Consider the following 27,782-nt stretch of genomic DNA (forward strand, 5'->3'; position numbering starts at 1 on the left):
GTGGGTTTTTTCGTTGCATCTCCTACCTATTAATAAAGTTTTTAAAATTAACCTCAGAGGATGCGCGCGAGAAAATTGAATATGAAACTTTTGTTAGGGTGGGGCACATAGGATCAGATTTTATCACAACTTAATTTCAGTTAGCATAGAGAAAATACAGAATCATGATTAATCTTCTCTTGACTCTTATGTTGCCTGGCAATCTTACAAATAGCTCCGTTTTTCGACTTCTTTGTCTAGTAACTTACTACCAGTAATATCGAATTTTCTTTGGGATTCGTATTGATATCTGTTTATTTTTTATAATTATGGATATTTTTACAAGTCATCATAGACCTGGATAGGTTCACTCATTGTTAATGCCATGGATAAAAAAGTTTGTACAGCGGACTCTTTTGAAATTAAAAAATATCAGCGAATTCATGTGGGTTAAGTCTGGTCTAAATGGCTCTCTTCCCTCCCTGTATTTGGATGTCGTCTGAATTTACTTTGCCCTTGTGACAAGTATAATTTCACTTGCAGGCTGATTAATGGAACCTGTTACAGTATCCTGCAGTACGAGAGTTTCACATCGCAACTTAAAAAAAATCGTTCGTCGCTGCGGACGACGGCAGTCGAGTAACAACCGCCTACAATGTGAAAGGAATAAGCACCATCATGGACTTCTTCGACCGACACCCGTATCCCGTCGTTAATCTCGTTTTAATGCGGAATGCCCTGCGGCTGTCGGAAATCGACTACAAAAGGGGACATACTTCCGACAATTACGACCCGAAGGATATTCAACTCTACTTTACTGGCGAAGGACTCGTGCTGGGGATGATTTTATTCATCGCGAACGTAATCATGTAGCTTAGGATGCAGAGAATAAGTATGAGTGCAAAATAGAACGTTTTGGACCCGCCCCAGCCCAGCAAAATTTTCCCTTGTTTTAACCCTGTGAAATTGGCCGTTTCATTTGGCTATAGGTGGTTGTCTGGAACTGTGTAATGGACGAAAAGTTGTTCGAAAGCTAGTTAAATGTGAAGTAGTATAACCTTGGTCATGTATCCTATATATATAAATGATCATAAATAACAGAATCGAAATATATTTTTTGCGTGTACGCACTATGAATCTATATATATAAATGATCATAAATAACAGAATCGAAATATATCTTTGCGTGTACGCAGTAGGAAATCTATTTAAAGTGCACATATATTAATCATAATTATATGAATCCATATACATATGTATAAACAAATCAGGTAGCCTATAATCAATCTGTTACCTTTTATCTTACCAATATCTGCAGTTATATATGAGTTAGTATATGGATTAATGAATCAGATATATAACAGTTAGCATAAACTTAATAATTTTTATAAATTCATATATGAATTTTTATCAGTTAAAATATGATTTTTATCATGTTAATCTTCATTCTATGCAATTATCAGAGTACATAATGAGATGAATGTGAAAAACTGTATCATTATATATCATGTGATCATATTATTTACCAATATCATTGTTTTATATTTTATTACTTGAACATCAGTTCATGTACACCATGATTTTTATATCTTATATATATATATATATATATATATATATATATATATATATATATATATATATATATATATATATAATATATATTATCTATATATATATATATATATATATATATATATATATATATATATATATATCTATATATATATATATAGTATATATATATATATATATATATATATATATATATATATATATATATATAATATATATATATTATTTCACATAGTGTCTGTATCACACTCCTATAAGTCAAATGCAAGTATTTCCGTATTTCCAATACAGGTATGGAGGAGAAGCTGATCCTTTAAGAGGAAGAGCCCTGTGTTACCCTGTGTTATGCATTTGCTATTTTCACGTTATTAATATGAATAACTACTAAGCAGAACACCATAAAAATCTGTGGTTTGAAATAAAGGTTGGAAGGAAAAATGTAATTGAATATGATATTTATTACATAAATAGGCCTTTAAAATGACGTAGTACCGTAGTTACAAACAATTGGTAGGATAACAAGGCAATTCACGTAGATCGTAGGGCGTTCCCTTCGTTCTGCTTCGCTCGCTGTCTGTAAAGAAATATTCGGGAAGATTAGTATCTAAAAGTCATGGTCATTTATGTAGAAAAATATACCCATAGGAATAATAACCCACTTAAAATTACCTTACAATTGAGCAACTGAGGTTTACATTAGTATCAGGAAGGAAATAAAAGGGCCGATACACCGAAACCAAACACCATCCTGAAATGAACGGTAAAACCTAATATAAATGCTCGTCGTAATATGGGAGACAATCCGTCATAAATATAACCACTCGAACATTAGTGTATTAGACGATTCTCTTACCCAACAAGTGGTTAACAAGGTGAATTTAATGAATTGAATAAGCTAGAGTTACTAAGTTCCGAAAGAGCTAAATCACCTGAAAGGACAAGAGAATACGGATGTATAAAACATATTGACCACAAAAAACTATAACGAATCTTCATAAGAAAAAATGACAGACAGGAAAACTTGAATAGGCAACACAAGGCAATGAGAGTTCGCAATGATAACCTTAAAAAATAAAGCCCTATATATTCTTGGTACTCACCATTGTCGAACCATGCACAAAGGCGTTGCAGATGGATTTTGGCAGAATTTTCTCAAGAGGATGACGTAGACCAGGGATCCCAATAAAAAGCCTTTAGCCTAAGACAGGCATGTCGGACGAATCAAAATTGTAGGAACCTTCCCAGGTGAGTGAGGTCTCTGCTCTCTTCTCTTTGTCTCTCTCTGAGACTGCCACCTGAACGGCCGGGCTGCCTGGCTCCTCGTCGCCGTTTTCCAGCTCTAGTAAAGCATATGGAAGGAGGAGGAGTTAGCAAACTACCCATCTTTAAAGACTGGACGGCAGGAAATAAGACAGTTTGATGGTACCAAGAGTAGGGCAATTGAAATACCAAGTTCTTAATAATTACTAGTCTTTCCTGTCGCCATGTGAGAATATGAAATGTCTTGTACAGTCCAGGGCGAAGATGGAATTTTTTCAGAAATGAAAAATTCCATCCTGAAACATATGTAACTGGACAATTGTAAGAAAAAATACATTTAAGGAATGTAAAAATAATTAAATTAAATACAACGAAATACAAATACTGAATAAAGATTAAAGCATCTGTCTTGTCCTTTCTTGGCTTAATATAGCAGACCTTTCTTTTGGGTTGGGCCTTAAGGACGAAGTAACAGAATTACAAATATCAGGAGTAGCTGAATTAGTACTTCCTGTGTTTTCTAGTATTGGAATAATATTATTTACATGCAACCTTGATGTCTGGCCTGTTTTTCCCTTCTTAATAACAGCATGGGTAACTTCACCCAAATCATTCTTAAAAACTTCTAGAATTATGCCCAGAGGATTAATTATTCCTTTTGGTATGTTCCTCCTTAATTAATACAACATCGCCAACCTTTAGTAATTTATGAGTAACGGGACGATACCGCCCTTTCTGTCAACTGCTTGTTGAATCAGAGTACTAGAAATTCATTATGATAGGTCTCTATTAATGTCTGCCTAATTTTACACAACTTTAGGTAATTCTGAAAAATAGCTGGATTATCAGGGTCAAATTCTGGATCTTCAACTGAAAGAGGTTGAACAGATTAGGGATAAGGTTTAGAGAAGTCAATTCATAGCCTCGCACGAGCTGTTCCGGCGTTATTGGTTCGGGCACGTGGTCAGTCTCAGCACGAACAGCTTCTTTGAAGGCTATAGGTCGTCGATTAACGAGATGCACAATATTACAGACAAGAATTCAAAGTCTACATACGTCAATACAAAAATTCTTAATTGCTCCAAACCATTAATCTTTTTACCATTTTTACACAGACTTCTACTAATGTTCCCAATTGACTGCAGCCTTTGAAATATTGCTGAAAGGAGAGAGGTTTTACATTATTTTCCTCAAAATATAATTGCGTCTGAGGGTCACTAATGAAGGAAGTTATGGTATTAGCTCCTGCCACCAACTGAGTTCCAAGATCACTAATACAAAGTTGAGGAATCCCGTACTCAAAGCAGTGTAGCTGAAATGCTCTTAAAAATTCTGCAACATTCAAACTCCTACAAATTTTGAGGTTAACTGCCCTAGACCAAGTACAGGTGATACATAGTAACCAAACTTTACGGGTCTCTTTTCCATCCTTCGTATTGAAGGGTCCTATATAGTCCATAAATATGTTTAGAAAAAGGAACCGTAGGAGGATCTGCTCTGAAGTCTCTGTAAAAGTTCTGATTTAACCTTATATAACGATTATTAAACCTACGACAATGAACACACTGTTTAAGAGCCTTCCCTTTTCACAACTGAGAAATGTTTAGGGATGTAATAATGCTTTCTGAGCTCCGTTAATACAGAATAACATCCTGAATGTAATAATTTGAGGTGTGCATCCCAAATAATTAGTTTGCTCAAATGACTGTCTGGGTGCAATAATAAAAGGGTAATTTCCACTTAAGCCATAATTCCATTTTCTGAATTTACTCTTAACTCTCAGAAGACCCTGTGAATCTAAAAATAAATTAAATTGCGTTATAATAGGAGGAATGTCTTTTCTGGAATTAAGACCATGCTGTAGGTAAGAATATACCTCAGGATAATGCTTCCTTTGTTCAGTGTTTAACAAGTAATTTATAGCCTGGGTGTTACGGACCCCTTTATTGGGTCCTGGTGCAGTTCTTTTATTGCACTATTTATATTCTCAGTGATGTTCAAAAAATACTCTGCGTAAAATGGTCAGTGGAGACGAAAACAAAAGCGGAAAAACTCAACAATAGTTTATTCATAACAAAAATAACATTAAGTCAACCTTGTGACTGAAAAGGACGTACACTAGTCCTCAAATAATCCCGTAGGATCCCTAAACGCTAAGAAAACTAAGCCCTAGATAGAAACATGAGAGAGAACAAACACAAGAATACGTCTAAACAGGAATATATCCATACAATGGCTGGCCAGGCCAAAACCCAAATATACCTATAACTATAAACGAAAGAAGGAAGGTGAAGGATAAAAGTGAGAAAACACTTAAATTCCTACCTATGAATTACAATATAAACACCAAGGCCGATAGGCCATAAGGACCATCAGAGTCTATAAATATTGTATAGAAAAATAGATATATATAAAAAAAATAAAAAAAAATCAACAAACTCCTCACACAAAACAGGGGAAACTCAGTCCAAAATAAATTCAAATCGCCTTTACGGAGGCCGTTGATCCAATACATCTCAGCTCTGCAGACGAGGGAGGACATGAATACACAGGTAACCACAGTACAGGTGGAGTCGGAGAAGGTCCTGCCCGACAACACAAAGGCAAACTCCTACCTGGTATCTGTCTCCCTACTTGACACCTCACGAGCCAGATTGCTCCCTCAGCAGCAGCTTAAGGTGTCCTTGGAGATAGACTGATGACTGCCCAAAGCTCCTCTAGTGCCAGTAGAACACGGTGGCACTCAATACTCTAGGGAAATATATATATATCCAACTAAGGTGGCAGTACGACGAAGTCACAGGTGACAAAGTCAACTGCGTCGAATACAGGTCACACGACGTCGCAGGTGACAGAAGTGTTACCTGCGAGGGCAGCTCCAAAACAAGATTCAATGTTTTCCAATAATCGCCAGCTGCAGAGGTATCAGGAAGCAAAGGAAGGCCCGAACTAACCTTAGGCCGAGCACCGTCTTTCCAAAAGTCACCTCACAGGAGTCCTGCCGCACTCGAAAAATAAACAAACCACAATCGTTAACACGATAGTTCAAGCAATTAAGTGAGCGGGGAGGAGGCGAGAAACTATAGCGTAAACAAAACACTAAACACTTAACATTAACTGCCTTAAGAAATAATGTACTTAAAACTAGAACAAGGTTGACTTAAATAAATCGGAAAATTACGTTACTCTAATACCTTCCTCCCCGAGAAAAAAAAAAAAAAAAATTTTTTTTTTATAACAAGAACATAGAACCTGGAAAACAGGAACATTAAGGTCCACCAAAAAAAAAAACAAAAAAAAACAACAAGACAAAAGTTACTGGCCTGAAAATAAAACTAGATTAAACAGCAAAGTCAAAAAACATGGTATATAAACAAAAAAAATAAATAACTTAAGTCTAAACAACGACAACAAGAAAAGACTAACAACCACATCTTACATAGCATACAAAACAAATCTGAACAATACAGACAAAAACTCGCAAAATCAAGGAAGGAAACTTACGTATACATACCTCGACTTACAGTGTACCAAAAAAAAAAAAAAAAGTTTTTATACAAACCCACCGGAGAAACGAGCAGGGCAGCGTACGAGGGAGGTAAAACAAACATATCAAATTCGTGAGAGCGCGTCAGGAATCTTATTTTCAGACCCCTTAATGTGTTTAATAACCAGCTTGAATTCCTGAAGCAAGAGAGCCCAACGCAAGATCCTCTGGTTGGCCCCTTTCATACGCTCAATGAAAACAAGCGGGTTATGATCCGTCCAGATCTCTATGGGAAGAGAAAAGTTAGTTACATAAGGTTTGTTTAAATGTATAAGGGTACGGACCAAAGCAAGAGCTTCCTTTTCAATGGTAGAATACCTCCTTTCAGCCACCAATAACTTCCGACTAAAATAAGATATGGGGTGTACCTCACCTTCATCGTCCCTTTGGAAAAGGACACCACCTATACCCACATCACTGGCATCTACTGCTATGATATAAGGTTTCTGAAAATCTGGGGAAGTCAAAATAGGTTTCGAAATTAGAATGGTTTTAAGCTTATTAAAAGCTTCCTCACACTGATTAGACCAACAAAATTTTTTACCCTTCTCTAAAAGGTTAGTAAGAGGTTGAGCAAGATCAGAGAAATTTCGCACGAAGCGGCGATAATAACCAGACATTCCCAGAACTCTTCTCACCTCTCTAATATTAACCTGGCCGTTTTTAAAATTAATCAATAGCCTCGAGGTTAGCTTGTTTCGGAGCCACCTGACCCAAACCAACCTCGTGACCCAAATAACAAACCTTTGCCTTGCCAAATTCACACTTTGATAAGTTAATACCAAACCAGCAGACCTAAGGGCCTCAAATACCTTACGCAATCTTACCATATGCGTACTCCAATCATTGCTATATACAACCAAATCATCAATATAAATTTTTCAGTTCCTTTCAAACCACAAATTACCCTATTCATAAGCCTCTGAAAAGTACACGCGGCATTTTTCATCCCAAATGGCATAACCTTGCATTCATACAAACCAAAGGGAAGTTACGAATGCCGAGATTTCACGGGCTCAATCAGATAACGGAACCTGCCAATAACCCTTCAGCAAATCTAGTTTCGTAATAAATTTGGCAGAACCTATCTGATCGAGGCAATCATCAATACGTGGCAAGGAAAAGAGTCATTTTTGGTGTGTGGGCATTAACCTTTCGATAGTCCACACACATGCGGAACTTCCCGTCAGCTTTTCAAAACAACAATAGGGGAACTCCAAGGACTGACTGATGGCTGAATCAGGTCGTGCTCCAACATATATTTAATCTCCTTTTCGACCAAATCCCTTTTTACAGGAGTTAACCGATAAGGACTTTGTTTAACTGGGGAGGCACTACCTACATCTACATCATGGCAAAGAAAATTAGTTCTACCAGGAGAGTCTCGGAATAAATCTGAAAAGGAATAAATTAGATTAAACACATCCTCTCTTTGATGAGGATCCAAATGCTTCAGACCTTCCTGTAAAACTTCTAAATTTTGTATATTAGAAAAAAGAGCATCTGAGAGACCTGACTCATTAAATCATCCGAATCCCGAGGAGGAAATTCCACAGCTACAGATACTGGCTCAGAGACAACTGTTAAAGGATCAACACTTCTACTATGATACGCTTTCAAACCTGTTTACATGAAAAAAACTTTACACTTTCCTGCTTGAACCGGGAGCTTCAATTTCGTAATTCACCTCGGACAATTTCCTCAAAACTTTCCACGGACCCTTATATTCTAGGTTCAAGAAAATTGTCTGGGTCCATACTCAAAATCAAAACCAATTCTCCTGGTTCAAAAGAACGGACTTTAGTGTTCCTGTCAAGTTAGCCTTCATTTTAGCCTGAGAATAATTCAAATTATCCCGAGCAAAACTTCCAAGCACTGAACATTCTCTTTCTCAAATCATCCACAAATTCTCCCATTTTGATATCTCCCCTTCGATTGACCCCTAATACTTCACAAAAAATGTCCAAAGGGCCACGGACTTTGTGCCCAAAAATCAGTTCGAAGGGAGCTACACCTGTGGGAGGCATTGGGATGATTCCTAAGAGCAAACAGTGCGAGCGGCAGTGCTTTGTCCCATCGCTTCCATGTTCATAACAATTTTTTTTTCTTTAAAATAGATTTTAATGTCTGGTGAAACCTCTCCACCACACCTTGACTCTCCGGATGATACGGAACACTCGTAATGTGCTGAATGGCCAGTTCAGCACACTTACCTCTTAACATTTTACTTGTGAAATTCGTTCCGCAATCGGTCTGAATAACACGGGGGAGACCGTACCTGGAAAAGAATTCCATTAATTTTTCAAAACACTACTTTAGAGGTTATCCGTCTCAAAGGGAAAGCTTCGGGAAATCGGGAAATCTAGAGGCTCTATCCATAATTGTTAATAGATAAATATAACCAGACTTAGTTTTCGGCAAAGGACCAACCCACATCTATCACCAATTCCGAGAATGGTTCTCCGATGACAGGAATAGGATTTAAAGGAGCCTTAGGAATAATTGATTTGGTTTTCCCCTCCCCATAACCTGACAAAACCTCACATTCGTTCACAAAACGCTTCACAGACGATTTCATTCCAGGCCACAAAAAATATCTTGCTAATTTACGGAAAGTCTTCCATACACCAAAATGACCTGAAAGGAAATTGTCGTGAGCGAGACTCATTACTGATTCACGAAATGGGAAGGGACCACAATTTGCTCAATCCGAGAGCCTTGCTCAGATCATCTGTCGAAGGTCTACTAAATCTGTACAACAAATTATTTTATTATACCAAACCGAGGCTTAGTTAGATCATTGATATCACCTAACTCAAAATTAAATTCGTTTTCTGGGCCTCAATGAAAGCCAAACGATCCCAATCAGGTTTCAGAACATCATTAATAATAATATGACTATCACTACTATCTACAGACCCGGGCCTTTCTACATCTACTTCTAAACTACTAAATAATAATTCATCATCATTAATTGATTCAGCAGCTCTTGCTGTGGCACGGGTTTTGTTACAGAAACAGGATGGGCATGAACAGACAAAATAGGAAATAATTCCCGACCTTCACTATTGAGCATATCATTTCCCAAAATGCCGTCAATACCAGGTATGGGGAGATTATCGACAACGGCCAACTCAGTAACCCTATCATATCCGGGAAAAGACAACCTGACATCCACCAACGGAGCAGAAACAACAGTGTTCGGGAACCCTCCCAGAACGACATGAAATTACCTGAACGCTCTTGTAACCATTCAAAGTCTCACTCAACACCAGAGACCGAGCTGAACCAGTGTCCCTCAAAAACTTCACATTGATAGTTTTAGATTTATGAATTATTTTACCTGGCCAGACATATTTGTCAAAATCGAGTCACAAATTTTTATTGCTAGGGGATGAATTATCATTCTATCTACCCTACTGCTAACTACTTCTTTTTTGTTTTTTCAACCTTATCACTAAAACCAGACCTGTTGGAAATTAATGAAATTGGATTCTGACCATTTCTCTGCAGATACCTCCTACGTGCATTGCACTGGTGCTGAAAATGACCTGGTTTGTCACACCAGAAACAGGTTCCTCTACGTCCAGTACCTCTGTTATCATTACCTGTTTATAGTTATTCTTGCCTGAATTAGGCATACCCTTGTTAACAAAGATACGAGGAGGAGGAGGCCCTGCAGAGACTCCACCAACATTTCTGTCACCTGTAAAAGAATGGTCATTATTACCCTTAGGAATATTAGAGACAGACGACGAAATGGTTTCTACTCTCCTTCCATTACTGACGACCTGAGAAGAGGGATTATTCATATCTTGATAACCAAAATTACCAGTTCCAGACGATGAGTCAAGACATATTCATCTGCCAATTGGGCGGCATCATTCAGTTTTATAGCCTTAACCTCCTCGAGATGAACTCTTAACTCCTTGCTACACGCTTCTTGAATTCCTCAAGGAGCAACAATTCCCTCAACGCAGCAAAAGACACTACCATGACGACTCTTTAGCCAGTCGTCGAATTGTTTTCCATCCTCCTTGACCCGTGCAAATTCAACAAAGGATTGAGAAGGGTGTTGTTTGTTGTAATTCCTGAATTTCAGACGATAAGCCTCGGGTACCAAATCATAGGCTTTTAGAACCAGTGCTTTGACCTTCTGGTAGTCCCGAGCAATTCCTTCCTCCAAGGCATTGTATACCCGGATTGCCTTGCCAACCAATCTACACTGTATCAATACCGTCCACATTTCAGAGGGCCAAGACAATCGGGTGGCAACCCGTTCAAATGCCTTGAAGAATTCAGGGACGTTCTTCTCATCAAAGACTGGCACTAACGTAATGCCGCACCTAAACTTAAAATTTATCATTAAAAATTATTCTTAGGGGAACTGATCATATTGGTCCCTGCAACCTTGCCACTTTGTAAATTTATATAGCTACCTCCAGCTCGTGACGCCTGCCCTCGTCTCTCGTTCTCCAAATTCCAATTTCCTCAACTCGATGCGTTTGCAAATTAACTTATATTCTACCTCCTCCTTAGACTCTCCCAAACATTGAATAGGAGCCAGGGGTCCCTCTGGCATAGGATTTGGGAAAAAGGCAAAAAAGGATTAGTAGACAAATTAGATTTAGGTAAATTAGATGGACCTTCAAAAATAATACCTGTGCGGGGAGGATCCTCAAACAAAGTCAAACCTGCTCTACACTCAATTTTTCCTCCTCCGAATCTACATCAAACGTACTACCTTCATCATCACTGTCCTCTCGACTTTCGTTAATCAAATTTCCAGCCTCTGCTAAATCTTGAGAATCTTATCTCTTACTGCCATCAATATTTCCCTCTTAGTGCCCGCAGATTTCAGCGGAATACCTAACCACTGAGCACAAGAAATTAAATGCTTCCTACTCAATACGGGCAAATGCTTTATACAATCGGCCGACCCCAAATATTCGGCAGGATCAAAAACAAACTCTTCCATTATGCCAAAAAAATAAAGTGTACAGGGAGAAAGGCAATACTACAAAATAAATATTGAAGAGACCACCCCAGTGTCGCTCCACAGACCAAGATACCGAGTATCCCTGAGAATAATCCTGTCACGGTCGCCAACTTGTTACGGACCCCTTTATTGGGTCCTGGTGCAGTTCTTTTATTGCACTATTTATATTCTCAGTGATGTTCGTAAAAATACTCTGCGTAAAATGGTCAGTGGAGACGAAAACAAAAGGGAAAACTCAACAATATTTATTCATAACAAAAATAACATTAAGTCAACCTTGTGACTGAAAAGGACGTACACTAGTCCTCAAATAATCCCGTAGGATCCCTAAACGCTAAGAAAACTAAGCCCTAGATAGAAACATGAGAGAGAACAAACACAAGAATACGTTCTAAACAGGAATATATCCATACAATGGCTGGCCAGCCAAAGCCCAAATTAACCCAAATATGACCTTAATAACTTATAAACGAAAGAAGGAAGGTGGAAGGATAAAGTAGAAACACTTAAATTTCCTACCTATGATTACATATAAACACAAGGCCGATAGGCCATAAAGGACACATCCGAGTCTAAATATTGTATAGAAAAATAGATATATATATAAAAAAAAAAAATCACAAAACTCCTCACAAAACAGGGGAAACTTCAGTCCAAAATAAATTCAAATCGCCCTTTACGGAGGCCGTGATCCAATACATCTCGCTCTGCAGACGAGGGAGGACATGAATACACAGGTAACCACAGGTACAGGTGAGTCGGAGAAGGTCCTGCCCGACAACACAAATGGCAAACTCCTACCTGGTATCTTGTCTCCCTACTTGACACCTCACGAGCCAGATTGCTCCCTCAGCAGCAGCTTAAGGTGTCCTTGGAGATAGACTGATGACTGCCCAAAGCTCCTCTAGTGCCAGTAGAACACGGTGGGGCACTCAATACTCTAGGGAAATATATATATACCACTAAGGTGGCAGTACGACGAAGTCACAGGTGACAAAGTCAACTGCGTCGAATACAGGTCACACGACGTCGCAGGTGACAGAAGTGTACCTGCGAAGGGCAGCTCCAAAACAAGATTCAATGTTTTCCAATAATCGCCAGCTGCAGAGGTATCAGGAAGCAAAGGAAGGCCCGAACTAACCTTAGGCGAGCACCGTCTTTCCAAAAGTCACCTCACAGGAGTCCTGCCGCCTCGAAAAATAAACAAACCACAATCGTTAACACGATAGTTCAAGCAATTAAGTGAGCGGGGAGGAGGCGAGAAACTATAGCGTAAACAAAACACTAAACACTTAACATAACTGCCTTAAGAAATAATGTACTTAAAACTAGAACAAGGTTGACTTAAATAAATCGGAAAATTACGTTACTCTAATACTGGGCAAAGTAATTAGCGACTGGTGAGCAAGCAATTTTCGCTTTCAGCTTCCACTTGTGCACCACTAAGAAAATTCTGCGAAAAAATCAATACAAGTTTCCTGAAATTGGAATAATTATTAATATCAATCAGATTGTTAGCAACTTCAATAACCCGAGCTGTGGAAGGAGTTGCTTGAACCTCAGTGGGCATCTCAAATGCTGGTATAGTAGTTGACAATTCTGGAACTTCATTTATACTTAAATCTGGTCCTGAAAAAAAACAAGAATTTTGCACTGGTTGTATGACACACATCTGGTGATTATGTCCGCAGGATTGTTTTTTCCTGAAATAAAGCAAAATTTTATAGGAACAGTTTCACACATTCTTTGTATATTATGAAAGTCTGTTTACGACAAATGGAGAATGTTTATTTAATTTGTCCAGTTTCAAAGCAGCAGAGTTCAGCCAATGTAAGGCACACAGAGAATCAGTATATACGTAAATATTATTAACCTGCAAGGGTTTTAAGCAAGCAGATCCAGACAAATCTTTGTAATATCAAGAGCACACTCAACACTTAAATGTATTGCGTTAAGTTCCGGAGAGGGCATGGATTTACAAGTCGGTTTTTGGCATGTATAAAGCTTAAGCGATTGGATTCAATATGCTGTAAATAGAGTACACAACCAAATATGTCCTTACTTGCATCTGAAAAAATATAAATATCATAACTGCCATCTCGTGGACCAACACATCTAGAAATTTTTAAAGGAGGAGCTCTGTTGGTTTGCCTGCAAATATTAATCCATTCTCTCTGCAATTCTTGCGTAATGGTTGATCCCAATGTAAATTCTTTTGACGCTGTAATTGATGCATGAACAATCTACAGCGGTTAAACAATGGCATATTAAAACCAACAGGTCAAACTGTGAAGCAATTGTTTGTAAAAGAGATCTTTTAGTATTAGCATTGGGATCAAGAAAAATTGGTTTAGTGAAAATTTCGTCGAACATCGGTCCCAGTTTAAACCAAACAACTTGTTACGTAAAGGCGTAGCTGCCTCGGCTTCGCGGTCCACTTCATCCTGTAAAATAAAATTGAGTCATTAGTTACAACCTGCTGAACGTCAAATTTATAGGGATTGAATATCGAAAGCTGTTTATAAACCACTCTAACTCCTCTGAAGTATTGGCAGTAATAGCCCCATTGTCCATATAAATCATGGAATAGATAGATTTCTTTAAATTTGCTATTCGAGAATCCTCTGAAAGGTTGTAACACAAGTATGTAATATAATGAAATCATTAATAAAAAGGGGACTAACATCTAAGGCCAAAAGGTAATCTTACATTCTTAAAAGCCAATAAGGAAAAGTCATCTTGACTCACATTTTTTGTACCAAAAAAATAACAACTTAGACTGATCAGTTTCTGTTAAGGATAACATATTAAAGGCTTTCTTAAGGTCAAATATGAGTAACTTTTGGTCCAAATCTAAGCTGTAAAAAGGAAGAGGACAATTTTTGGTTTAACGTAGGCCCTGAATACATGCACTGGTTATGTGACAATGATATACTATTAGAAGAATCCCTAAGGTTGGACAAAAATACAATCCTACATTTGGTACTATCCTTATCCAGTTTAAAGATAGGCATGTGTGGTAAAAAAGAATGTTGAGGGTTTCACTTTTAAACACCTCTAAATTATAAATGGGTTCAATTATGCCTGCCTTCAATTGCTCCTTAATTGTTTGGTCAACGAGCTGCAAACGTCTGGATGTCGTTTAAGTCTCTTGAGATTAGACCTTAATATCAACTTAGATAGATTTTCTTCTTTGAAAGTAAATGGGAAAACTTTCCCATTCCACAACAAGGGAACGATAATACGTCCATCAGACTCCCTACGACGAAGGGTTTTGATGGTAAATTCGACCAAGTGGTTGTTAAGTTCAATTCTTTCATCATTGTAGAAATTCTGATCGTAATTTAAGTAATAATTACATTCAGATTCTAGAAGTTGATCAGTGGCCCTGTTGCAGTGGTTTCTCCATAAGGCATACCTCTTTCATTTATTACAGAAAATGAACAGTTTACTTCAAAGTTAGTATTAATGTCATCATCGGCAAAAATATCAACTTTAGAGTTCAGCAAAAAGGAACTACTCTGGATATGAATAGCAGAACTACACTCAAATGGGTTACTAACAGCCGAGGTTTGCACTCTCGTATCAGCTAAATTATCAATATTCTTAATCATTAAATCAATGCTACCAGACAGCAAAATACCTGCATGACACTCAGTATACATCGATGAATTTATTCCTCCAAAAAACTGTATCTGTACCTGCAATACAATAAGCGAAGTCTGTACCTAAAATGAGCTGAACATTATCAATTTCATGAGAAAATTTATGAAGGAATTGATCAGCTAGTTTAACACCTTGTGCCCTGAAATTTATCAACTAATCTACCAAGCAGAGGTAATTTCAATGCTACATTAATGTTTGGTACAACCAAGCAATAAATTATAAAGGATTTATCTCCGATCGTAACAGGAACTTCAACAATTTCAGTAAAATACTCCTTGTTGCCATTAAACCCATTAACTGTTAGCTTTACTTTTTTAGAGTTAATGATTTTAAGATTATTCTCCTCCGCCAATTTCTTAGTGACAAACGTGCTCTGCGAACCACTGTCCTTCAGTCCTCTGTAAACAGTCCCCCCAACTTTAAATGAAAAGGTGGGTAAAATGGAATCACCCTGACAAGTAGGAAGGACGGCAACACCGCTGCTTATTTGAGGAGAAGTTTCCACCTTGGATTTGCCGTTATTATTATTGTTAGAGTTTCGCCTGCCTGTGACGGACTCCTATCACACAGGTAAGTCATATGCCAGCTGTTACAATTTGAACAGCGTCTCTTGAATTTAAAACGGCACTTACCGGAAACATGGTTAAACTGGCCGCATTTTACACATCCATTTTCTAGATTTTGTAAATATGCACTTTATCTGTAGGAGAAAGCAAAATTAGGGCACTTATGAATAAGTGAATTTATCAGTATTTCCACCGCAGAACACAAGGAACATTGAGGCGAAGACTTGTCTTTATCATAGGTTACTGCTTCCGCAGCCATGCTGGTAGCTCTCTCTTTACGAAGAGGGAGTGTTAATGTCTTGACAGGCGAAGCTTTACACTTCAAGCTTTCAACACCTTTCCCGTCACTTTCGTACCTTTCGCAAGCTGCAAAGAAATGTGAAATAATGTCATTTAAGGAAGGATGAGTCTTTCCTGTAATATTAATAAGATGACGCTGAAAGCGACCATTTAAGCCGTGCCAAGCAAAATATCTGACAAATTCATCCGCTCCAATGTTAAAAGTCTTGACTGCTTCGCATACTGATCGGAGGATGGAAATAAATGTGAAGGGATCATCACCCTCTCTTAGACTTAACTCCGTAATTTTCCTAATTGCATTGTTTTTACAAACCTCCTTAGAAGCAAAGGCGGAAATCAATAGTTCTTTGTTTCATCTACATAACGCTGTTTATCAGCTTCCAGAGAACTTAATAAAGTCTTTGCTCGACCGTCTACCTGTTGCTTCAGCAATAAAAGTAAATCTCTGTCTGGATACTGAAATGCATTAGTTGTAGCCTCAAACTCTGCTATAAATTTCAAGAAATCTTCTCCTTCTTTGCTTGTAAACTTAGGAAGAGGAGCTGTTGGCTGTTTCAGTAAAACTGCGGGCCACGTCGGGAATATTATTAGGATCATTCTTACTCCTTGAAATCTCAAGTAATGGTAGACAATGCTCAAGTTTGTCTAGATAATCCTGGCAACTTGTTAATTCTGGCTCTAACTCTGCATTCTGAATATTTGTCAGGAAAATTTCTTCAAGAGGATTTGATCATCTAGCTCTGACAACTTGTTTCTATAATTAACAAGAAGACCTTTAATAGCTAACTTTTCTTCTTGTGTAAGGGCAGAATAGGTGTCAGACCTATTGAATTGTTCGGTTGACTTTTCTCCGAATGACTTTTCGTTGTCCGATCAGTACCTGTAAGTTAGCCATTATAACAAAAGTACTAACAAATGCAAACCAATAAAATGTTAATTTCTGAAAAGAAAAAATTATATTTATTTCAATAAAATGTTAATATCCTGGAAAGGAAAATATCAATGTCCTACAAATAGAAATATGAGAGACTATTGGGAGCCCCAGTCGTGGTCATTCTCTACTGGATCATCTGCACCATCATTAAGCACCTTTCTTCGTGTGCCCCACGTTGGGCGCCATAAGCAGAACACCATAAAAATCTGTGGTTGAAATAAAGGTTGGAAGGAAAAATGTATTGAATATGATATTTATTACATAAATAGGCCTTTAAAATGACGTAGTACCGTAGTTACAAACAATTGGTAGGATAACAAGGCAATTCACGTAGATCGTAGGGCGTTCCCTTCGTTCTGCTTCGCTCGCTGTCTGTAAAGAAATATTCGGGAAGATTAGTATCTAAAAGTCATGGTCATTTATGTAGAAAAATATACCATAGGAATAATAACCCACTTAAAATTACCTTACAATTGAGCAACTGAGGTTTACATTAGTATCAGGAAGGAAATAAAAGGGCCGATACAACCGAAACAAACACCATCCTGAAATGAACGGTAAACCTAATATAAATTTGCTCGTCGTAATATGGGAGACAATCCGTCATAAATATACTCGAAACATTAGTGTATTAGACGATTCTCTTACCCAAGTGTTAACAAGGTGAATTTATGAATAAGCTAGAGTTACTAGTCCGAGAGCTAAATCACCTGAAAGGACAAGAGAATACGATGTATAAAACATATTGACCACAAAAAACTATAACGAATCTTCATAAGAAAAAATGACAGACAGGAAAACTTGAATAGGCAACACAAGGCAATGAGAGTTCGCAATGATAACCTTAAAAATAAGCCCTATATATTCTTGGTACTCACCATTGTCGAACCATGCACAAAGGCGTTGCAGATGGATTTTGGCAGAATTTTCTCAAGAGGATGACGTAGACCAGGGATCCCAATAAAAAGCCTTTAGCCTAAGACAGGCATGTCAGACGAATCAAAATTGTAGGAACCTTCCCCAGGTGAGTGAGGTCTCTGCTCTTCTCTTTGTCTCTCTCTCTGAGACTGCCTGACGGCCGGGCTGCCTGGCTCCTCGTCGCCGTTTTCGCTCGAGTAAAGCATATGGAAGGAGGAGGAGTTAGCAAACTACCCATCTTTAAAGACTGGACGGCAGGAAAGACAGTTTGATGGTACCAAGAGTAGGGCAATTGAAATACCAAGTTCTTAATAATTACTAGTCTTTCCTGTCGCCATGTGAGAATATGAAATGTCTTGTACAACTACGTTTAAATTTTCCAAGTGCTTAAATTAACTTCCATTCAATAGCATTGGTTTTATAGTTTCCAGCATACTTTGTCTCTACTGAAAGATTATTTCCCTGAGGATAATCTCTCTACCTAGTTCCTCATGAATGCTCTCTGGCGTGTACGCGCACGTGCTCAACCACGAGAGACGTCTGTGCAAATGCCGCCTTCTAACAGACGCCGGATTTGTATGGCTTCTCCCCGGTGTGCATCCGCATGTGTCAGTAATTTTCAAGCGCTTGCCACATAGCTTACTGCTGAATTACCTCACTCCAAGACGCCAATGGAGACATAGAGGGATTTGATGCTCATTTCCCTTCTTTATCTAACTTTCTTCTGTTTGGCTTCTTTTCTTTTGATTCATACAGAATCATTCCTCATTCGTCTCTTAGTCTACGCTGATTATTGGAAGCATCATTTCCTTCATTTACCTTATTTCAGCTTGAAATAAGGTAAAAATCCACCTTCAAATATGTCAATTGAAATAGCAGGCTTACACTCATTTCACTTTATTCAGTTAACCTTAAAACGGGGCATTTTCAGCTTTTAATTACTGTAGGATTCTTCTTTAATGTAGTAACACTTTTTAACTTTGAAATACGGAAACTATCGGCAAAACAAGAGAGAGAGAGAGAGAGAAAATATTTCTGACCCAGTACACAAATGAGTTTCTGGTGTTACGACAATTTTAGCTTTATGCATAAATTTAGACACATTCAACTGTCCTGTCACGGAGGCCAAACGTCTTAATTCTAATGTTCCTGTTAATATCAACGATACTAGTTGAAGGTCAAGTATGCCAGAGCCTGAGGGAAGACTACAGGAAGTCCAGGAACCAGCAGGCGATGGGGGAAACAGTACACTTTTGTCCATCATGCAAGTTTAATGACGGGTAGTAGGTAACGATTTTGTTGCCACAGAACCTCCATGCATATGTCAGTTATTATGCAATCATCTTAAAAGAACTTTAGTCTTGAATTGTGCAAACTATGTTTGAAACCCAAACCCCCCCGGAAAAAACTTCTCTACAATAATTGCTACTTTGGTTAGGCCCTCCGTTCCCTTTGACTTAACAAGAGGACCGTAATATGGCTTTGTAATAGGTACCTTATTCCAACGCTTCACCTTCCACACAGCTTTGTTCACGAAGACCAACTAGACCGGTGACACTGGTGGTTAAATTAAGGTTAGGACAGTGAAACTAAAGCTCAACATTTAGTTATTCCATAAATTAGCATATCAATATCCTCTAACGATTATATTTACCACCTATAATGGTCATTCATTACTGAAATTCTGAAACAAAGTGATAAGGGTTACCTTTGTCACCCGTATGGCAAGGGATAATAAATAGCTTTAAATGTTATAAGTGTAATAACCCCAAGAATTTAAAATCTCTAACATGATGCTGCTTAAGTTTCATCTAGAGATCCGGATCAGGTCTCCAGAGGTCTAAATTATTTGTGGCTTATTACTGCATATTGAGTCTGCTGTCAATATGCCTTCAGTCATACCTTCAACTATTTGGGATAATAGTAGGTACTTGAACTAGGCGTTGGTAACTTCCTCCTCAACCTGTGTCATGATAATAGTTTAGATATTTTTCCCTATACGTACTTCATTATGCAGAAACCAAGCATCAAGATAAACTCAAGTCTTCAGGAGATCATCAAGTAAAAGAAGTCTGTCTCTGATGAATTGAGCGTAGTACAGAGACTGCGTGGTCAGTTGCCAGACTTCTGGGCTTTTTCAAATGAAGGAAGAAAACATAACCCATCACAAAATCAAGTTGGGATGAATCTGAAAGTTAAGACAGTAAGGCAATATAAGCAGAGAGAGGGTTTGTCTTATTGCCAGGGACCTCCCCTTGCTAGAGAAGGGGGCAGTTGCTTCTATACTCTATAAAGGTAAATAGAATGGTTGCACCATTGCAGAGAAGCCAGTCACTCCCTCATTCATTTTCCGTCTCCACAACTGCACATCTAAGAAGCCGGGTAAGCTACACAATTTGTTGAGCAGTAACCACAGGTCCCAAGGAGTAGTTAGCACAGTCATTTCTTTTAGAGGTTAACTGCTAGCTACAGAAACAGTTAGGATTGCAGTTTGACTTAAGAGGTAGCTACCTAGTGAGGTAGTCAAGTTTTAAACTTCTCCCTCATAGCAGGATGCGTTTGTTGGTTTTGTAATATTCAGTTTTTATTCGGAGACTTTTTAAACTTATTCAATTCATCAAAGAAATAATCCTGCAAAGTGAATAGAGTATAGTCATCTACACAGTTTGCCAAAGGGCAGCTGTTATGTGAATGAAGTTGGTGCATTGGGACCACAAGAAAGATGCACTTCAATTGGCTGATATTATTTAAGTTTTAATAGGATCAAATGAAAAATTTAATTTGTGTTATAAAGAATTTAATTTTTATTATCTATCAATATTTTCAAAGTTTATATAATGAAAAAATAAAAAAGAGGTTAATCTAATCAGAATAACACATTACCTTTCGTCATTAATTAACATAAACTAGTCTAGTCTAAACACTTCAGACTTGTTAACCTAAAACAAAATACTACACAATCCAATGTAGTATTTAGTGAGCTAATACAAGGCATTAGGATTTACTTACAAATGCTGTAGCACATTCTTTGTAGAAGATTTAAAAAACCGAGAAACATATAAAAAAATAATCAAATAAAACTGCACCTAAATTTCATCGAAGTTTAATGAGATATCAACCCTTTCTATTTCCACTATTTCATGGAAATATTCAAGCTTACTAGTAAAAAAATATACAAGTGCAAATATGCACAATGCTGAATAACAAAAGGAAGAAAACCTCATTCAGCCAAAGACAATACTAATTCTTTATTTTGGAAATCATACAAAAAATACACAGGAACAAGAAAAGTGGAGAAGGCAAAGGAAAGTTTTCTTAACCTAGCACTGTACAATGTTCATTGAGAACAACTGTAAGAGAAAAACTAAAAGTCATTTATTTTACCTTTGCACAAACGTTACACAACCATTTTGCATCAAATTCACTCTGGCCAAAATACTTTGGCTCTGCCTTGACTTCTAATAAAGACTCTGCAAATGAAGAGACTTCATCTGCATTTTCAGTGAGACCCTCCTCCAGATTCTCCTTCTCTTCTTGAGTAACAGCAATGATGATGGTCACGAATTGGATCATAAAAATATAAATATGGTTTTTCTTTTTATCGTCCCTTAGGTTACTGTTGCCTTTTTTTTCTATAGATTTTGCAGACAAGTTCACAATAATTATCTCCACATCAAGTGCAAACCTTACTTTGGGGTGTGCAAAACATTACAAATCTGTCAGTGCAACTGAACTTCCTCTCTGATGAGTGACTTTGCTTGTGCATTTTGACACCTGAAAAACAGTCTGGCATTCAGAACCAATGACTGTGATTTGCAGAATACAAGACAAAAGTACAACATGCAGTGTAAAAGAACAATATCAATCCTCCATGAGTGCTCACATGTTATGAATCTACACGAGAAAAGCTGTTTTAACATGATCTTTCTACTGAGTTAATACTTATTCATTCTAAGATGAAACCAAGTGCAGATACAGGATATGACTTTTTTCTAGCATGAGTTTTCACACACCCTTTGAGACACCTTCATTCAAAACAGACGCAGGAGTCAAGTTAAATAAAATCATGCAATAAAACTACTTGGACAGAGATCAAGTAAACAGTTTTCTGTCTAGTGTGAATTCTCGTGTCTTTTGAGAGGACTTAGTTGAGAAAAACTTCTTTGACATATAGAGCAACTATATGGTTTCTCTTTCGCTTATGTTATTCTTAATTTTTCATTTTCAATTTATATCAGGGGTGCAATGGGCCCCAGCCTGGGTCTATGGTTGCACCTCTATATTCCACTAGCCTTATATCCAAGGGTTCGTTTCAAAGTGTTTACCATTGCTTTGGGGCAGCAATCTGCACCTCATTTATACTGGGCAACTTCGTATACCCTGAAGATATTTTCTCAGATTTTTCTTTATAGGTCCTGTCGCTCTTGCCACCAAAGGTATTTTTTGCTACTTCCTTTATATATTTCCATCAGTTCCCATGTGCTTTTCAGGTCATTCTTCAGGTCTTGTATTTTGTTATTTTATTGCCTTGCAGCTCTATTGAGGCCAAAGGTCAATGGGTACTGTCACATCTATAATCTTTGCTGTTTATTCCTCCTTGTTCCAGATCACAATATCAGGTCTCATAGCACTCCTCCTCCTATATCTTCCTGCAAAGTTCTGGCCACTTTTGTTATTGATGTTAGTTGGCTCAGGGCTTCATTATGGTGTTGGGCAACCTTTTTGATGTTTTCGTCCTCAGAGCTTTTCAAGTACTGCCCTATACTTACTATTGGTGCTCTGTAGGCCTGGTTGATCTCAGTCAGGCCTAATCTACCTTCTCTGCGAGGGAGGTATATTCTGTCTATACACTGGTGTCTGTATGTGACTTTATGTAGGGTGAGATTCTTCCTGGATTTAATATCCATCCTGTCTAACTCACCTTGTGGCCAGTCTACAATACCAAAACCATATGTCACCAATGGTATTGCCAGCTGGTTTATGGCAGTGATCTTGTTCTTTGGTGTTAATTCTCTAAGTGGCTGATGTATTTCTTTACCTTTTCTCTCACTTTCCTGTGTTCTATACCAGTGTTTTCTTCTATTCCCAAGTACTTATATGCAGACTCCTCTGCCAGGTCTTCAACAAACATGCCTTCCTCTTACTTTATGCCTTCTGATGTTACTTTCTTCTTCTCTTTATGTTCATTTGAGAATTGTTACTGTCCTAACTAATTCTTCGTTTTTCTTCTGAATCTGCAAACAACTTCAGGTCATCCATGAAGAGCAGGTGGTTTATTCTTTAATTCTCTTTTCTGCTTCTGCTTAGGTCATAGCCAGTGTTAATGTTGTTCAAGTAGATCTATGGTCAAGCAGAAGAGAAGTGGTGAGAGGCTGACACCCAGGAATATTCCTCTTTGGATCTTCATGTTTGGAATTACTATCTGGCGCTCAAGAGTGTTTTAGACAGAGAGTGGTCTTCCAGTTACTCATCTATACTGCCAGGAAAGATCTTATTTCCTCGATGATGTTGTATAATTCCATACATATGAATATCCAGGTGCACGGCACGGTGTCAAATGCCTTCTTGTAATCTATCCAAGCCACATTAGGGTTCCTTTGTCTTTTCTTACAATCTTCTAATACTGTTTTGTTTATTAGCAGTTGATCTTTAGTGCATAATTTGTTTCTTGTGCATCTCTTTCGTTCTTTTTCCATATATTTGCCTTCATCTAGGTGTTCACAGATCTCGTCTGCTATGACCCATTTGAAGGTTGTTGATAGACAGCAGATGACCCTATAATTGTTAGGGAACTCAGTCTCAGAGCTCTTAGGGAGAAGGGTGGTGCTTCCTGTTGTGAGCCACTCTGGTGATTCTTCTCCTTTTACTATTCTTGAAAAGGATTGCACTTAAATGTGGTGTAGTGCTGTGATCTTTTGAAGCCAGAAATTTAGATCTTGCCTACTGCTGGGGTCTTGAAATGACTATATTCTTTTAGTTGTTACTTTTTTGATGATGAAGCTTATTGGTGGCATTTGCTATTTCTGGTTGTTCTTCTGCCTAATGGTGTCAATCCATGAATTCTCTTGGTGTTGTCTAGGGTCTTCAAACAGTGGCTTCCAAAATCTCTCTAGGTCTTCCTTGCTCGGTGGTGTTTGTACCTCAACTGTTTCTTTTGTCATCTTCCTATACACAATCTTAGAATTTTCACCAAACTGCCTACTTATTTGTTTACTTTTATCTTCTGTTGTTTGTTTCCTATTTGTGAAGCTAGGACCTTTATATTGGCTTGGTGTTCTGTCAGTTTTCCACTCATTTGTTCACCCCTATTCTGTATTTTTTTCTTTTATTTTCCTTATTTTCTTGAGCAGATTTTGTGAGTGATTTTGATCTCTCATATAGTTGGTCATTTGAGAGATCTCTGCCTTAACTGGTTTATTTTATCATGTTGTTTCTTTTTCCTCTCCAGTATGCAACCTCATATGATTTGTAAGATTTGCTTTTCCGGGAGAAATGCTTTATAACCAATCCTTGAATATTGAATGGCTTTTCTCCAGTGTGGATCTCATATGAAGTGTGAGTTTTTGATTTTCGGGGAAAATGCTTTCCCACATTCCTTGCACAGGAATGGTTTTCTCTCCAGTGTGGATTCTCATATGAACTGTAAGATCTGATTTATTGGAAAATGCTTTCCCACACATTCCTTGCACATATATGGCTTCTCTCCAGTATGCAATATCATATGACGTGTAAGCTTTGTTTGTTTGGGAAAAATGCTTTCCCAAACCACCAAACAGGAATGGTTTTTCCACAGGTGTGGATTCTCATATGAACTGTAAGATCTGATTTATTGGAAAATGCTTTCCCACATTCTTTGCACATATATGGCTTCTCTCCAGTATGCAATCTCATATGAATTGTAAGATGTTGTGTGGGAAAATGCTTCCCACATCCTTGCACATGAATGACTTCTCTCCTGTATGGATTCTCATCATGAACTGTAAGATCTGATTTCTGGGAAAATGCTTTCCCACATTCCTTGCACAGGAATGGTTTCTCTCCAGTGTGGATTCTCATATGACTTGTAAGATGATGTTTCCTGGATAATCCTTTCCCACATTCTTTGCACATGAATGGCTTCTCTCCTGTATGGATTCTCATATGAGCTATAAGATTACATTTCAAGGAAAATGTTTTTTCCACAGTCATTGCATATGAATTTCTCTCTGGTAGGATTTTTGTATCATTTGTAAGATTAATTTTCTTGTAAAATGTTTTCTCACAGTCACTGGATATGAAAGGCTTCTCTCCACTGTCACAGATCCTTCTTTCTTGTTTTACTTCCTTTTTGCAAGTTTGTGGATGTTTTTCATTCACTGTTGAATTCATTTCATATGAATATTCATCATCTTCATTAGACTCATAGAATTCCTCATGGTTCCATTTTGATGTCCATCAATGCTCCAGAGACAAAAAAGTCTCCATCACTGGTTCCACTAAAGGCAACCAAGTTGCTGATTTCTTGATTTATGGTATGTAGTGATAATGAACCTTCAGTTTCACTTTTCAAAGGAAATTCTACAGAATGTCCTGGATTCATTTTAGCCTTATGTCCTGTCCTGTTCTGTAATGACAATGTGTTCAATTCACAACTCTTAACACAGAATTGTTTACAAATAATTACCGAGTAAATCTGTTAAAAATTAAGTACAATATCTTGAAGGACTACAACCAGATGTCACTGCTGATGTATGAATCTAATATTCAAAACGAAGTTTACTTGTGTTTAAATTTGTTAAATATGCATACAATAATTCACTGTTTTCTCATACCACTTAAGAGTTGCTATTGGTAATGTTCCATGAAGTACCATTAAACATTATGCATTTCCAAAATCCTGATGCTGATCAAAACTGATGAAGGAAGGAAGGTTCTTCTGAGGGAGAATCTGAAATCAAAGAATGCAACAAAGATGTTAGGAAATATAATGCCAGAATTGAAGCAGCAAAATAATAGGTCAAATTCAATTCAGGTTCCCATAAAAGTCTCAGGACAATTGACAAAGCCTGCATTTGATACTTCTACCCAAACATGAATACAATCCTACCAAACGTCCAGAGACAGCATCAAAACATTCCTAAGGCAACAATGCAACAACAGATTAACAGTTTATATTGATGCCCACCACCTCACATCTGTAAACCTTCTTAGCTTGACATTACAATACAAATTACTTATGAACAAAACTTTTACAAAAATCAAAGGCTAAGAATAGAAAAGCAAGAGAACCAGCATAAAGTTTTGTGGGGTAACAGCAGGAAGGGTACAGTACACAGCAAATGCTTAATTATATATGATCCAGCTATACATAACACCATATTATCCACAGATGCGGTAGATAAGAAGAAAAAATAGTAAGGGTGAATTGAGTAGTAATTTGAAAAGAGATGAAAGTTTAAAATTAGTTTCATTGATTCTTATTGTGGATACAATGCATGAGTAGCTATTACAACCAGCAACTCTGATGACAGTCTTGGAAGGTATGTGCTGCTACATTTCTTCAATATGACATTGTTTTCAGAGCTATATGAACCAGACCTTTTTATGAAGGAGTATCTTCAGTGCATGTCGGAAATGGGTTAACTGGTGGTTAAGAAGAGTGAGTAGGGTAATGAACAAAGAGGGGTGGCTGTGATGGGAGAAATGATATAAGGTTTATGTTTGCATACCAACGAAAATTTCATATTACAGCATTTCCTCCATTAGAAGTATCTGCATATGCATGGCTTGCACTTGGCACATATTCACATTTAACTCCAGCCTTTCCAAAATCTACATGAATGTATACATACATAAATAAAAATGAATACAGTAAAAAGCCCTTTTTGGTTTTCAATTATGCAAATGTTTTAATGACTACCGTTTTTTTCGAGTAATTTGTATTTTTCCTAATATACAAACCTGAAGGTCTTTACATATGGATATAATTGCAGTGCAAGCTGGGAAAACAGCCGTTTAAACTCTCAACGGTAGGGTGGGAGTCCCACCCACCCCTGTCCTTATGCCTCCCTTTCACCTTTTGGCTCTGGTAGCAGAATGAGGGGTGGCTTGAGGTGGGACATTTATATAACGACCTTTATGTTTATATGTTCAAAAAATACAAATTACTTAAAAGCATTTGTAGTCTGTTCCTAAACAAATACAAACCTTTGTCTTTAAGTCTGGAAACTTACTTATTGATGGAAGGATTCTGAGTAAATCTCTGAACTGACTGGTACCTCAGTTCACCTGGTCCTCCTTCCTGGTCTTGTAGAGCAGAGAAAGGAGTCCTGTGCCTCTGACCTGTTGAGCTTATGTGATATCAGCTGTCAGACTTTCTGGGTCTTTTGAAATTAATGGGCATGTAATGGATAGCTTCATTGATTCAAAAAGGTTTTGATGAACCTATAGTGTTTTGTTTTATTGTCAGCCCCTCTCTCCCTTTGCTAGAGAGAGGGGTATGGACATTCATCTATTAATCTACAGACTTCTAGATTATAGACAGGGTAACAGTACTTAGTCATGTAGCTCACCTGCATCGCACACCCATTCAGCATGTGACGGTTTTGCCAACCTTCCCTCGCCCTACAGTTGAGGAAGGGTATAAAAAGAGAAAGGGAGGAGGAGCCAGTCACTCACTCACACTCTCTCTTTGTAACTCAGAACACCTTAGGCCGAGATGCTACCTGTCCCTTCTAGGGGAGCTGGGTGAGCTACACAACTTGTTAAGCACACACCACAAGAAGAAAAGGTGTCCATGAACCCTTGGGCAACGTCCCTAAGGTAGAAGGATGTGAATGTGGTCTATTGGAACCAACAGGTTCTTCCAGAATGCGAGGGACCAGGACCAATGCCCTGACCTTCTAAGCTCTTACTCAGAAAGTACTCCTATCTACCTTGTCGGAAGTACTGTGCACTTCCTTGATTTTCTCACAAATCCAGAAAGAAACCATTTTCTTTGAACACCTTTTCGACATGGAGATCTCCACAAGGAACAGATATCGACACCCTTTAAGCAAA

The 27,782-nt window shown here is 37.8% G+C and overlaps 3 long non-coding RNA genes across 3 annotated transcripts in view; all 3 read right to left on the reverse strand.

The window, feature by feature from the left end:
* Positions 1 to 27,782, reverse strand: part of LOC135204708 (uncharacterized) — a 191,013-nt gene that overhangs the window by 29,588 nt on the left and 133,643 nt on the right. The window lies entirely within an intron of this gene.
* On the reverse strand, positions 17,098 to 17,832 carry LOC135204450 (uncharacterized). The gene is made up of 3 exons (XR_010312225.1): positions 17,705 to 17,832; positions 17,475 to 17,536; positions 17,098 to 17,198 (listed from the first exon to the last, which is right to left on the reverse strand). It is a non-coding gene; the product is annotated as an uncharacterized LOC135204450 (long non-coding RNA).
* The window catches only part of LOC135204709 (uncharacterized), a 64,492-nt gene continuing 61,953 nt past the window's right edge, over positions 25,244 to 27,782 (reverse strand). The window contains exon 3 of the long non-coding RNA XR_010312307.1: positions 25,244 to 25,671. This is a non-coding gene — a long non-coding RNA (uncharacterized LOC135204709). The remainder of the gene's footprint in view (positions 25,672 to 27,782) is intronic.

This window comes from Macrobrachium nipponense, chromosome 47, assembly GCF_015104395.2.
Source record: "Macrobrachium nipponense isolate FS-2020 chromosome 47, ASM1510439v2, whole genome shotgun sequence".
In the NCBI taxonomy this organism is placed as follows: Eukaryota; Metazoa; Arthropoda; class Malacostraca; order Decapoda; family Palaemonidae; genus Macrobrachium; species Macrobrachium nipponense.